Source organism: Macrobrachium rosenbergii, chromosome 18 (assembly GCF_040412425.1).
Source record: "Macrobrachium rosenbergii isolate ZJJX-2024 chromosome 18, ASM4041242v1, whole genome shotgun sequence".
Taxonomy (NCBI): domain Eukaryota; kingdom Metazoa; phylum Arthropoda; class Malacostraca; order Decapoda; family Palaemonidae; genus Macrobrachium; species Macrobrachium rosenbergii.
The window spans coordinates 15,251,734-15,264,233 of NC_089758.1; the positions used below are offsets into that span (position 1 = coordinate 15,251,734).

General features: G+C 36.6%; 1 long non-coding RNA gene across 1 annotated transcript in view; it reads right to left on the minus strand.

The window, feature by feature from the left end:
• Positions 1-12,500, minus strand: part of LOC136847970 (uncharacterized) — a 168,636-nt gene that overhangs the window by 135,358 nt on the left and 20,778 nt on the right. Inside the window, exons 2-3 of the long non-coding RNA XR_010855885.1 lie at positions 4,665-4,808; positions 991-1,133 (exon numbers count right to left, since the gene is read on the minus strand). This is a non-coding gene — a long non-coding RNA (uncharacterized lncRNA). The remainder of the gene's footprint in view (positions 1-990; positions 1,134-4,664; positions 4,809-12,500) is intronic.

Genomic DNA, 12,500 nt, shown 5'->3' on the forward strand with positions numbered 1-12,500 from the left:
TATACCTAGCATGAAGGAAACAATAAGACTTCCACTTCACAATGCTCCCTAAATTGGGAACAATATGACTTTTACTTCACATGGTTCCCTTAACCAGTCAAGAAGTTTTCTCCTCAATTTACTCCCAAAATTGGAGACAATGAGACTTCTCCTCCCATGGCTCCCTAAATTAGGGACAATAAGATTTCACCTCACGTTGCTCCCCAACTTGGAGACTTTGCGACTTTCACCTCACATTGGTCTATGAATTGTGAAATAATAGAACTTTGTCTCCTTAAACCGGAGACAACAAGACTTTCGCTTCACATCACGCCTTAATTTAGAGACAAAAAGACTTTCACCTCACATTGCTCACTAAATTGGACACAGTAAGACTTATGACTCTCACTGATCTCTAAATTGGAGACATAAGACCTTCACCTCACATGGTTTCCAATTTAGCCAGTAAGTTTTCACCTCACACTGCTCCATAAAGATGAGACAATAAGACTTGAGCCTCAAAAGGCTCCATAAGTTTGAGACACGACCTGTTCACCTCAAATTACTCCCTGAATCAGAGAATAACACTTTCATCACTGACTGCTCCCTAAATGAGAAACAAGACACAACGTAGCAATTAACATCTGCTATAAAGAAGGATAGAAGCTTATCCTCATATTCATAACTTTGGATCAAGATTTTCAAGTACCTACTGAGTCTAAACATTTAAAATCAATGGTGACATTTGGAAGCCTGCAAACAGAAAATTCAATTATACTTAATACCAAAACTTGTTTGTACTTAAAACTAAGAATTAGCACTTGGTAGGTTTTAAGTTTAAGGTGCAAGCAACCTCTGACGTACAGTAGACAATATCTACTGTACATCATTAAAGACATCCTACCTACATCGGGGGCTCCCCGCCCCCTCACCCGCCCCTCTTTGGCCCCCACGATGGGGAAGGATTAGCTTGCAGGGTTTTTTGTTATTATTAAAAGAAACTAATGTTACCTCGAATGTGCTGCAGGGAATTGGCCTGCCAAGCGTTGTCTTGTTTTTACTAATCTAGAATTTCCAGAGCATAAAAATTTTCTCAGTTTCAGCCTGTTCAGTCTGTCTGGTATTTGCGTGTGTGGGCGAAGTAGCAACTCCACCTGGAAAAAAGATCTTATGGAATAAAACTCGAAAAGATAATAGCAAATTAAAATGACAATATTCATACATAAGTTTGCTGCACATGGTAGTTTTCCAGTGTGACCCACATGACTGACAAGAGTAACACTGAAAAACTTAATATTTGAGTACCGAAGAAAAAACCCTAATACAAGTCATTAAACATAGATGCCGGTACCAAAAAATCAGCTGTCAGTTTTCATTAATTCCAGAACTTAAAATTACTGTTGCTTATTAAAACAAGAAAAAATTATTAAACTTTGGAATGGAAATGGTAACCATTGTATATTAGCCATATTAATTCTACATTCCCTTCACTGCTCTTACAATGCCCATATCATATTGTGAAATACACTGAAACACACAGCAAGCCCGTTCCTAACTCATATTGCTTCCTAAATTGTAGACAATAAGACTTTCACCTAACATTGCATCCTAGATTAGACAGTAAGACTTTCACCTCACATTGCCCCTAAACTAGAAACAGTAAGCCTTTCACCTAATATTTCTCCCTAGATAACAGACAGTAAGACTTTCATCTCACATTACTCCTTAAATTGGAGACAGTAAAGTTTTCACCTCACAGGGCTCCTTAAATTGGAAACAATAAGACTTTCATCTAACACTGCTCCCTAGATTAGAAGCAGTAAGACTTTCACCTAACATTGCTCCCTAAATTTGAGACAGCAAGACTTTCATCTCACGTGTCTCCCTAAATTGGAAACAACATGACTCACCTAAGATTAGAGGCAGTAAGACTTTCATCTCACACCACTCCCTAAATTGGAGACTGTAAGACTTTCGCCTCACAGGGGTCCTTAAATTGGAAACAATAAGACTTTCACCTAACACTGATCCCTGGATTAGAGGCAGCAAGACTTTCACCTTACATTGCTCTCTACATTGGAGGCAGTAAGACTTTCACCTCACATTGCTTCCTAGATTAGAGACAGTAAGACTCACTTCACATTGCTCCCTAAACTGGAGACAGTAAAACTTTCACTTCACTTTGCTCAGTGAATTGTAAGAAAATATGACTTTGGTCTCCCATGGCTCCCGTGATTAGACAATGAGTTTTCACCTCAAAGTGCACCTGAAATTGGGGATATTAACTTTCACCACACATGGTGCCATATATTGGAGACAATGTGACCTTTACCTCACGTGGCTTTCGATTGAGACGATAAGTTTTCACCTCAAATTGCCCTACGTTCGCGTCAATAGGACTTTCAACTTACATTGCTCACTGAATTGGAGACAATAAGACTTCTCACCTCTCACGGATCCTTAAATTGGAGACATGAACTGTTCACCTCAAATTGCTCTCTGAATTAGAAAATAACATTACATCCCAGGCTGTTCCCTAAATGGAGACAAGACACTCCCGCTGCAATTAGCATCTGGTGTAAAGGAGGACAGAAGCTTATCCTCATACTCATAACCTACTGTGCCTAAGAATTTCAAAGCGATGGTAAAATTAGGAGCTATGTAGACAGAAAATTTAGTTATGATTAACTTGTACTATCGAACGCAAAAGCCCGTTCCCCCAACCAGCCAAAGAGTGAACACGAATCACATGACTAAGAATCACCGAAGATGAACAAAGTAACTAACATGGTGCTCTGTACATAGCATAGCAGCAGCTCGTATTTGAGGGGGAACGAGAGCAAATGATTTTTTTTCTTTTCGTTCACACATAACAAACTGTACAGCTGAGAAAATATTCTAAACAAGTATGAGAATGGAAGGGGTTTGGAAGTTAGTATTTATGATATTTCATCTCCCATAGATTATATCACCACAAGTATGCACAAAACATTTTATCAACGATTTATATTACGTAAACTAAAGGTGTCTCAGTGGGCTAAACCCCTATTTACAGAGGTGTTCTGTAATCTGCAAACTTCCTATTCATGGCAGCATAATAGCTTAATTTCCGTTTGCCTACATTAATAAGGTGGTTACCACAAAATGCTGTAAAACACGTGCGTTTTACGTAAAAAGAAAACTAAATGTTTTGAAAATTAGATTGATGTTGTTTGGTATACTTTTCAGGATAAGTGTGACATTTACATTTCTGTGGATCTTTTCAACTTGATGACCCAGTAGTATTTAAATCGTAAAAAATATAATAATCATAAAATTCAGCACATAACTGCATCTATGTTTTTTTAGTTTACACACTTTAATGTTACAGTTTAGGTAAATATAACCTACTAATGTTTTAGTAAGGAAATATTATTAATTCAGAAGTTGTTTTTTTTATTTAGATATTGTCTTAAAAATCCTTTACTTCTATACTCATTCAGATAATTATGTCATTAATGTACATGTATGGTATTGCCTTTATATTATTATCAGTGTTAATACAACTTATAAGGGAAAAGACATCCACCTCACATGGCCTTCAATTTAAACATTTTCCCCTCATATTGCTCCATAAATTGGAGACATGGGCATGGCTCCATATATTGGAGACAATCACTCTCATCACATGGCTCCCTAAATGGGAATACGTGAATTCCACCTTACATTGCTCTATGAACTCCGATTCAAAATGAAGTTCACGTCACATTGCTCCCTTAATTAAACAAAAGGTTTTCGCCACATATGGCTCCCAAAATTCAAGACAATGAGATATTTACCTCACAAGGTTCCATATATTGGAGAAAAGGTGTACACTCACAGTGTTCCTCAATTTAGATAAAAAGATTTCACTTCTAATCACCTACTGAGTTGAAAACAGCAAGGCCTTATCTTACATGGCTCCATAAGCTGGACAACAGATCCTTCACCTCACTTGACTTCCAGTTTAGACTCGAAAAGTTTCTCCATAAATTGGAGACTTAGACTTTCCTAACATGGCTCCCTAAATTGGAGACAATTGGACTCTCACCTTACAAAGCTCAATAAATATGAGAATACAACCTTTACCTCACCGGGTTTCTAATTTATGCAAAAAGTTCTAATTCCAGATTTCTCCCAAACTGTAGACAGAATGCCACATCCTATTGCTCACTAAACTGGAGACTAAGATTTTCAGATCACACAACTCCATAAATTGGAAAAAGACTTCAAAATTCACATTGCTCCCTAAATTAGGGACAATAAGACTTACCTCACAAGGCTCCAGAAATTGGAGAAAAAACCCGTTCATCATAAACTGCTCCCTGAATTGCAGACAAGCTTACTCCCAAGACTGCTCCTTTAATGGGAGACAAGATACGCACACTGCAATTAGCATTTGGTGTAAAGAAGGATAAAAGCTTATCCTCACATTCATAGCTTGGGATCTAGAATTTTTCATGACCTAATGTGCCTTAGAATTTTTAAAGCAATGGTAACCTTAAGCCTGCAAATTGAAAGTTTGGTTATACTTAAAGCTAAAACTTACAGCTAAGAACTTGCCACCAGTGGGGCTTAAGATAAATGTGCAAGTCCCCTCTGCCGTACGTCAGAGGAGACTGCAGAGTTTGGTTTTTGTAAATGAGAGAAACTAAAGAAATAAGTACCTCGAATACGCTGAAGAGAATTGGCCTACCATGCGTTGCTGTGTGTTATCGAGAATATTCAGAGCATAAAAATCTTCTTGGTTCCAGCCTGTACAGTTGAAGTCTGGCAGTTCCTCATGTGAACGAAGCAGCAACGAACTCCACCTGGAAAAAAGGATTAGAATAATTTACAAATAATTACAATGGTCATGAATACAATGCGGTTGTCGAAAGTTTCCTAGAGTGACATGCATTAATGACAGCATAACGCTGAAGAACTTGAAATGTAAATATTAGGTAACAAAGGAAAAAAATACTGATTTAAGTACTGAAAAAAACACTAATTTTAGTCGTAAGATAAAAAAAAACTATTCAAGTCTTATATGCGATTATGAAACATGCCACAAGACAACACACGATATACCACTTCAAAACTTACGCGAGAAAAAATCTTTATAAAAGTGGCCTATTCTTGAAAAAAACACAAAAACTAACTCATTTAATATAGTAAATATATCGTTGCGATCAATATTCATAACCAATTAACCATAACAACTACACAACGTTGAGAACTATCGTACAAGCCCGACCTCGGTTGAACTTAGGAACATTCATTGTTCACGCCGGAAGACGCCAGCTAAGTGTCTCTTTTCCATCCACGAACTTCCCAACACAAATACCAAACCAGGAAACCAAGCACGACGGACGCTGTAACATGCAATCCGAGGAGGATGATGCAGGAGAGTTGGTTAACAAGAGAACGGTAATCAACAAGAATGTGTCTATAAAGACACTGGATACCTTTTATTGTCTTTTACTTGATATTTTTAGATAGCATTGATACGGAAGCGCTTTCATTCCCCTGCCTTAGTAAATCAAGTAAATGAAGGCTGCATCTCACTGAGGCTAGGTTTGTTGTTAAATAAGATAGTTCTAAAGGCAATATTATAAACTATCTGCGTGATGAGAATATAAAAATGTCTGAACAATTTTGTTCTCTCTCTCTCTCTCTCTCTCTCTCTCTCTCTCTTCTCTCTCTCTCTCGTAAGAGAGAGAGAGAGAGAGAGAGAGAGAGAAAGAGAGAGAGAGAGAGAGAGACGTTTTCCCTTTTTCTCTTCAAGTGTACTATTAGAAATGTCATGCAATGTTGTGATATGCGCTTGGAAGAGTTTATGCTTAATTTATGAAGCTTTTTATTGCTTCAGAGGAAGACTGGTGTCACGGAAAGTTACTTAGAAATAACGTAATAATTTCACATTGACCTGTCACATTTTCATGGATATATGTATAATTTTAAATATATATATATATATATATATATATATATATATATATATATATATATATATATATGTGTGTGTGTGTGTGTGTGTGTGTGTGTATGTGTTTATATATATCCCTGGAATCCACGAAGGTCTCTGTATTAACATTCCAACCCAACCCACTCGCGAGGGAAGAAATTTTACCGCTCATCCCGTATTGTACGGAATATCCAAAGTTTCTTTACAGGGAAGACTATTATTTGCTGTCCTCTTGAGAATCAAGGCGACGCATGAGATTCCGGAATTTTGTTTACTCTATACGGGGCAACGGAGATGAGAGGTATACCCTTTCCCGTATTCCACCGATGTAGGATAGATTAGTGAACAAATATTTGGTATTGATTTGTTACTTCTTAATCTCGTTGTTGGTTTAGATATTTTCTAGGGTTATGTAATTAAATACCAATAGTTTTTACGAGCTTGCGCACACTCACACGCACTCAGAACCATATATATACTGTGTATATATACATACATATACATATGTATATGTATATACTGTATTGCACATGAATATGTATATGCATATACGAACATACACAATACACACACATACATACATATATATATATATATATATATATATATATATATATATATATATATATGTGTGTGTGTGTGTGTGTGTGTGTGTGTGTGTGTGTGTGTGTGTGTGTGTGTATTACGGTATTCAACAACTACATCTTACATAGAAGTCTCTATGCTCTTCGAAATTGATGCTCTTCAATTCTAATACTTCTTCGAAGCCTTTAATAGGGTTCAGCGAAAAATGCCGTCTTATTTTCCTTAGGACCTGAAAGTTTTCCATCTTTTACACCATCTTAACTCTCCCATTTTCTCTGCACGATTAAACCACTTCAAAATCTCTTTGGCTACAGCGCTAAAGGATACTGGCATGGAAAATCTACTAAGCATTTTGATTTTCTTTAAGAATCTGTGACAGAAGTAAATCTAAAAAGGGTGCTCATATTTCATTAGTACTTTCCTTAATTGCTACGCTGAATTTTGTGTTATGAGATACTCCAGGAACAAAGGCCAGTGCTGAGATAACAACAACAACAACCTCATTATAACCTATTATTAATTGCAATAGGTGTACTAGAAAATTGTTTTTTGCCATTTTAGTAGCTCTTGGTTTTATTGCAATTAAACCTTTCTGCAATTAACCGAAAGAGAAAATTCAGAAGTTGACTTTGTGCATGAACAAATGAAGAAATCATTCGAAACGAAAACACGGAAACAACGATGGGAAAACAAGTCCTTCCACTTCATTGTCGACTCAACACGATAATAGACATCTTTCTAGTGAGCTGACTCGTTCACATGAAAAGTTGCAATTTGCTTTTTTATCGCTCTCTTTCTTTCCTATGTTGGATAGGAGGGTGGCTGAGGGAAGGAGGGTGTAATTTTTTCCTCCTTTTCATCTCATCTGTATTCCATATGGCTTCACAAAAGAAAATGGCTTCCTCGCTCAACTTCGCTGAATAACATATTTCGATAATTTATCTCTCTCTCTCTCTCTCTCTCTCAGTTACACACACACACATATATATATACATATACACATATATACGTACATACATATGTGTATATATGTATATACTGTATATGTATATATATAGTATATATATATATATATATATATATATATATATATATATATATATATATATATATATATATATATATATATATATATATATATATACATATATACACAGTGATTTACGGAAAGATTTCATCAAGCTAATACCATTTCTCTTGTGTGCAGTAGCCTACTCTAATGTACAGTACAATCTAGTACTTCCAATTATTCTATTTGCCCTTACTGAGAAGTTTGTATGCCATGTCAGGAATTATGAAGCCTATTTTGTGAGTTACAAAACTTATTTTTCCAGACATGTTTTGACTGTGCACCCTTGTAACAATTCAGGTCACTATATATTAACCTAACGTAACTAAGCCAACTCACCCTAGGTTATCCTGACCTAAGTTTCTTATGGACTTCCTGCAAAGTTTCTTTGGCTCATGGGAATACCAAGTATATGCATTTATTGCCTTGTTGCTCTCAACGAACAGAAGACAACTCAGCATACCCTGTAAAGTCCAGTCTAACTTAACATGGCTTAATCTCTTCACGGGTGTGAAAATATGTCAGGTTATAGGCTATCGATTACATCATTGTTTCTATTTGAGTTCTTTATAAGTCGTAAGCTTCATACATCTGGTCAAGCTTTGACATGCCCTTTTACGCTTAAGTATGGTAACGATATATATGATTATATAAGCTAATTACTTTCCACGGAATTTGAAGAGAAAGTTCTAATTTCAAGGCATACATAATACGAATAATAAAATGACTTGTTCACAACAATACTTCTAATGATTCACAGAAAATGTAAAAATGAAAATCTAAAATACTCGCTGTTAGTTTCAATACTCATTTCAAAATACCACCTACTACATCGTATCGACTCTGAGGTGTTCACACAACTTTCACGAAATACAACGTACGACAAAACCCAGAGCATCACCTGAACGAAGTACGAACAGGGTTTGTAAAGTACTGGTGCCGTCAGCGCGCCTTAAATGGTGCTATAAACATTACTGAATGGTGCTTGCAGTGTCCCTTCGGCCCCCGGCCGCACCTACTTTTTAGCCTTTTACTTTACTTCCATTCCAGCTTCCTTTCTTCAGTCTAGATGTCCACCCTCTAACTATTATTTCTTATTGCAACTGCAGGGTTTTATTCCAGCTCCACCTTCAGATCCTTGTAATGAACTTCATCTCCTTTAGATCCTTGTAATGAACTTCATCTCCTTTAGATCCTTGTAATGAACTTCATCTCCTTTAGATCCTTGTAATGAACTTCATCTCCTTTAGATCCCTATAATGAACTTCATCTCCTTTAGATCCCTGTAATGAACTTCATCTCCTTTAGATCCTTGTAATGAACTTCATCTCCTTTAGATCCTTTGTAATGAACTTCATCTCCTTTAGATCCTTGTAATGAACTTCATCTCCTTTAGATCCCTATAATGAACTTCATCTCCTTTAGATCCCTGTAATGAACTTCATCTCCTTTAGATCCTTGTAATGAACGTCATCTCCTTTAGATCCTTGTAATGAACTTCATCTCGTTTAGATCCCTGTAATGAACTTCATCTCCTTTAGATCCCTGTAATGAACTTCATCTCCTTTAGATCCCTGTAATGAACTTCATCTCCTTTAGATCCTTGTAATGAACTTCATCTCCTTTAGATCCTTGTAATGAACTTCATCTCCTTTAGATCCCTGTAATGAACTTCATCTCCTTTAGATCCTTGTAATGAACTTCATCTCCTTTAGATCCTTGTAATGAACTTCATCTCCTTTAGATCCTTGTAATGAACTTCATCTCCTTTAGATCCTTGTAATGAACTTCATCGCCTTTAGATCCTTGTAATGAACTTCATCTCCTTTAGATCCTTGTAATGAACTTCATCTCCTTTAGATCCTTGTAATGAACTTCATCTCCTTTAGATCCTTGTAATGAACTTCATCTCCTTTAGATCCTTGTAATGAACTTCATCTCCTTTAGATCCCTGTAATGAACTTCATCTCCTTTAGATCCTTGTAATGAACTTCATCTCCTTTAGATCCTTGTAATGAACTTCATCTCCTTTAGATCCTTGTAATGAACTTCATCTCCTTTAGATCCTTGTAATGAACTTCATCTCCTTTAGATCCTTGTAATGAACTTCATCTCCTTTAGATCCTTGTAATGAACTTCATCTCCTTTAGATCCCTGTAATGAACTTCATCTCCTTTAGATCCTTGTAATGAACTTCATCTCCTTTAGATCCCTGTAATGAACTTCATCTCCTTTAGATCCTTGTAATGAACTTCATCTCCTTTAGATCCTTGTAATGAACTTCATCTCCTTTAGATCCTTGTAATGAACTTCATCTCCTTTAGATCCTTGTAATGAACTTCATCTCCTTTAGATCCTTGTAATGAACTTCATCTCCTTTAGATCCCTGTAATGAACTTCATCTCCTTTAGATCCTTGTAATGAACTTCATCTCCTTTAGATCCTTGTAATGAACTTCATCTCCTTTAGATCCTTGTAATGAACTTCATCTCCTTTTAGATCCTTGTAATGAACTTCATCTCCTTTAGATCCTTGTAATGAACTTCATCTCCTTTAGATCCTTGTAATGAACTTCATCTCCTTTAGATCCCTGTAATGAACTTCATCTCCTTTAGATCCTTGTAATGAACTTCATCTCCTTTAGATCCCTGTAATGAACTTCATCTCCTTTAGATCCTTGTAATGAACTTCATCTCCTTTAGATCCTTGTAATGAACTTCATCTCCTTTAGATCCTTGTAATGAACTTCATCTCCTTTAGATCCTTGTAATGAACTTCATCTCCTTTAGATCCTTGTAATGAACTTCATCTCCTTTAGATCCCTGTAATGAACTTCATCTCCTTTAGATCCTTGTAATGAACTTCATCTCCTTTAGATCCTTGTAATGAACTTCATCTCCTTTAGATCCTTGTAATGAACTTCATCTCCTTTAGATCCTTGTAATGAACTTCATCGCCTTTAGATCCTTGTAATGAACTTCATCTCCTTTAGATCCTTGTAATGAACTTCATCTCCTTTAGATCCCTATAATGAACTTCATCTCCTTTAGATCCCTGTAATGAACTTCATCTCCTTTAGATCCTTGTAATGAACTTCATCTCCTTTAGATCCTTGTAATGAACTTCATCTCCTTTAGATCCTTGTAATGAACTTCATCTCCTTTAGATCCCTATAATGAACTTCATCTGCTTTAGATCGTTGTAATGAACTTCATCTCCTTTAGATTCTTGTAATGAACTTCATCTCCTTTATTTTCTAGTTCCTCATTGGATGGGTCGATATCGTATTCGGCTAGCACTCTCCTAGGCCCGCGTTCGAGTCTTCGGCCGGCCAATGAAGAATTAAAGGAATTTATTTCTGGTGATAGAAATTCATTTCTCGGTATATTGTGGTTCGGATTCCACAATAAGTTGTAGGTCCCGTTGCTAGGTAACCAATTGGTTCTTAGCCACGTAAAATAAGTCTAATCCTTCGGGCCAGCCCAAGGAGAGCTGTCAATCAGCTCAGTGGTTTGGTTAAACTAAGGTATACTTAACTTTTTCCTTTATTTTCTGGATCTCTTTATTTTGCTGTCCAACCATTTCAACATCCTATTTTTACTGTCCTAAGCCAGTGCCTGGCTTGACAGCCAAAATTTCATTAAATCAAATAGCAATATGGTAATTATGGTCATGAAATTACTCTTTGGTAACCAGTCTCGCCAAAATGTCACAGAAAAGCCATGAAAACTTAACAGATACATGACAGAAAATCTCGGCAACAAAAGAAAACCTAATAACTTGAACGCCAGGCACACAAGACAATAACCAAAACTGCACTAAGATCCTTCGTGCACCAGTAGAAGTTGGTAAGATGTTCAGTAATACCTCTCAGTTTTCAACCGTTTACGTGTGTAATTATTCTGATGAATGAGTATTGTACAAAGGTTCTTCAAGCTGACACACACACACACACATACATACATAGCCTACATATATAATATATATATTTAATGACCTCATTAGCGTGTAGAGACCGAACTCTTTACCTTAAATCAGCAAAAGTTAACAAAGAAACAAACTTTATAAACAAAAGTTACGCAATTAAGACGAAATACGACTATATAGCTAGACAATACTTTCGTAATTTCTCTTTTACTATAAATCCCACAAACTGTAATATCTCTGTACTTTGCAGGTCACACTTTGTAAGAGGTTATGACTGTAGTCCACGTAGTTTTGCTTTTCTTCAGCTTGCTTTATTTTTTAAGTTTATTTTTCTCTCATTACCAAATCACCCTTTCTCCTTTTCTACTTTATTAGTTTTTTTAAATTCTTGCTTCACCCACTTTCAGTCTTGTTCTCAACCTGTTACCCACTTCTCCTTACTTTAACATTTTTTAATGATTTCTTTTTTACAATTTTAGAATCTGCATATAGGAATTTCAACCCTGCTTTTCCTTGTGCAATTCGACATCGCCTCTGGAGTCATAAGGACCTGCTCTGGAAAGGCCAGGAAATTCTGCAAAAGGACCCGCTCTTCAAAGGCCAGGAAATTCTGCAAAAGGACCTGCTCTTCAAAGGCCAGGAAATTCTGCAAAAGGACCTGCTCTTCAAAGGCCAGGAAATTCTGCAAAAGGACCTGCTCTTCAAAGGCCAGGGAATTCTGCAAAAGGGCCTGCTCTTCAAAGGCCAGGAAATTCTGCAAAAGGACCTGCTCTTCAAAGGCCAGGAAATTTTGCAAAAGGACCTGCTCTGGAAAGGCCAGGAAATTCTGCAAAAGGACCTGCTCTTCAAAGGCCAGGAAATTTTGCAAAAGGACCTGCTCTTGAGAGGCCAGGAAATTCTGCAAAAGGACCTGCTCTTCAAAGGCCAGGAAATTCTGCAAAAGGACCTGCTCTTCAAAGGCCAGGAAATTCTGCA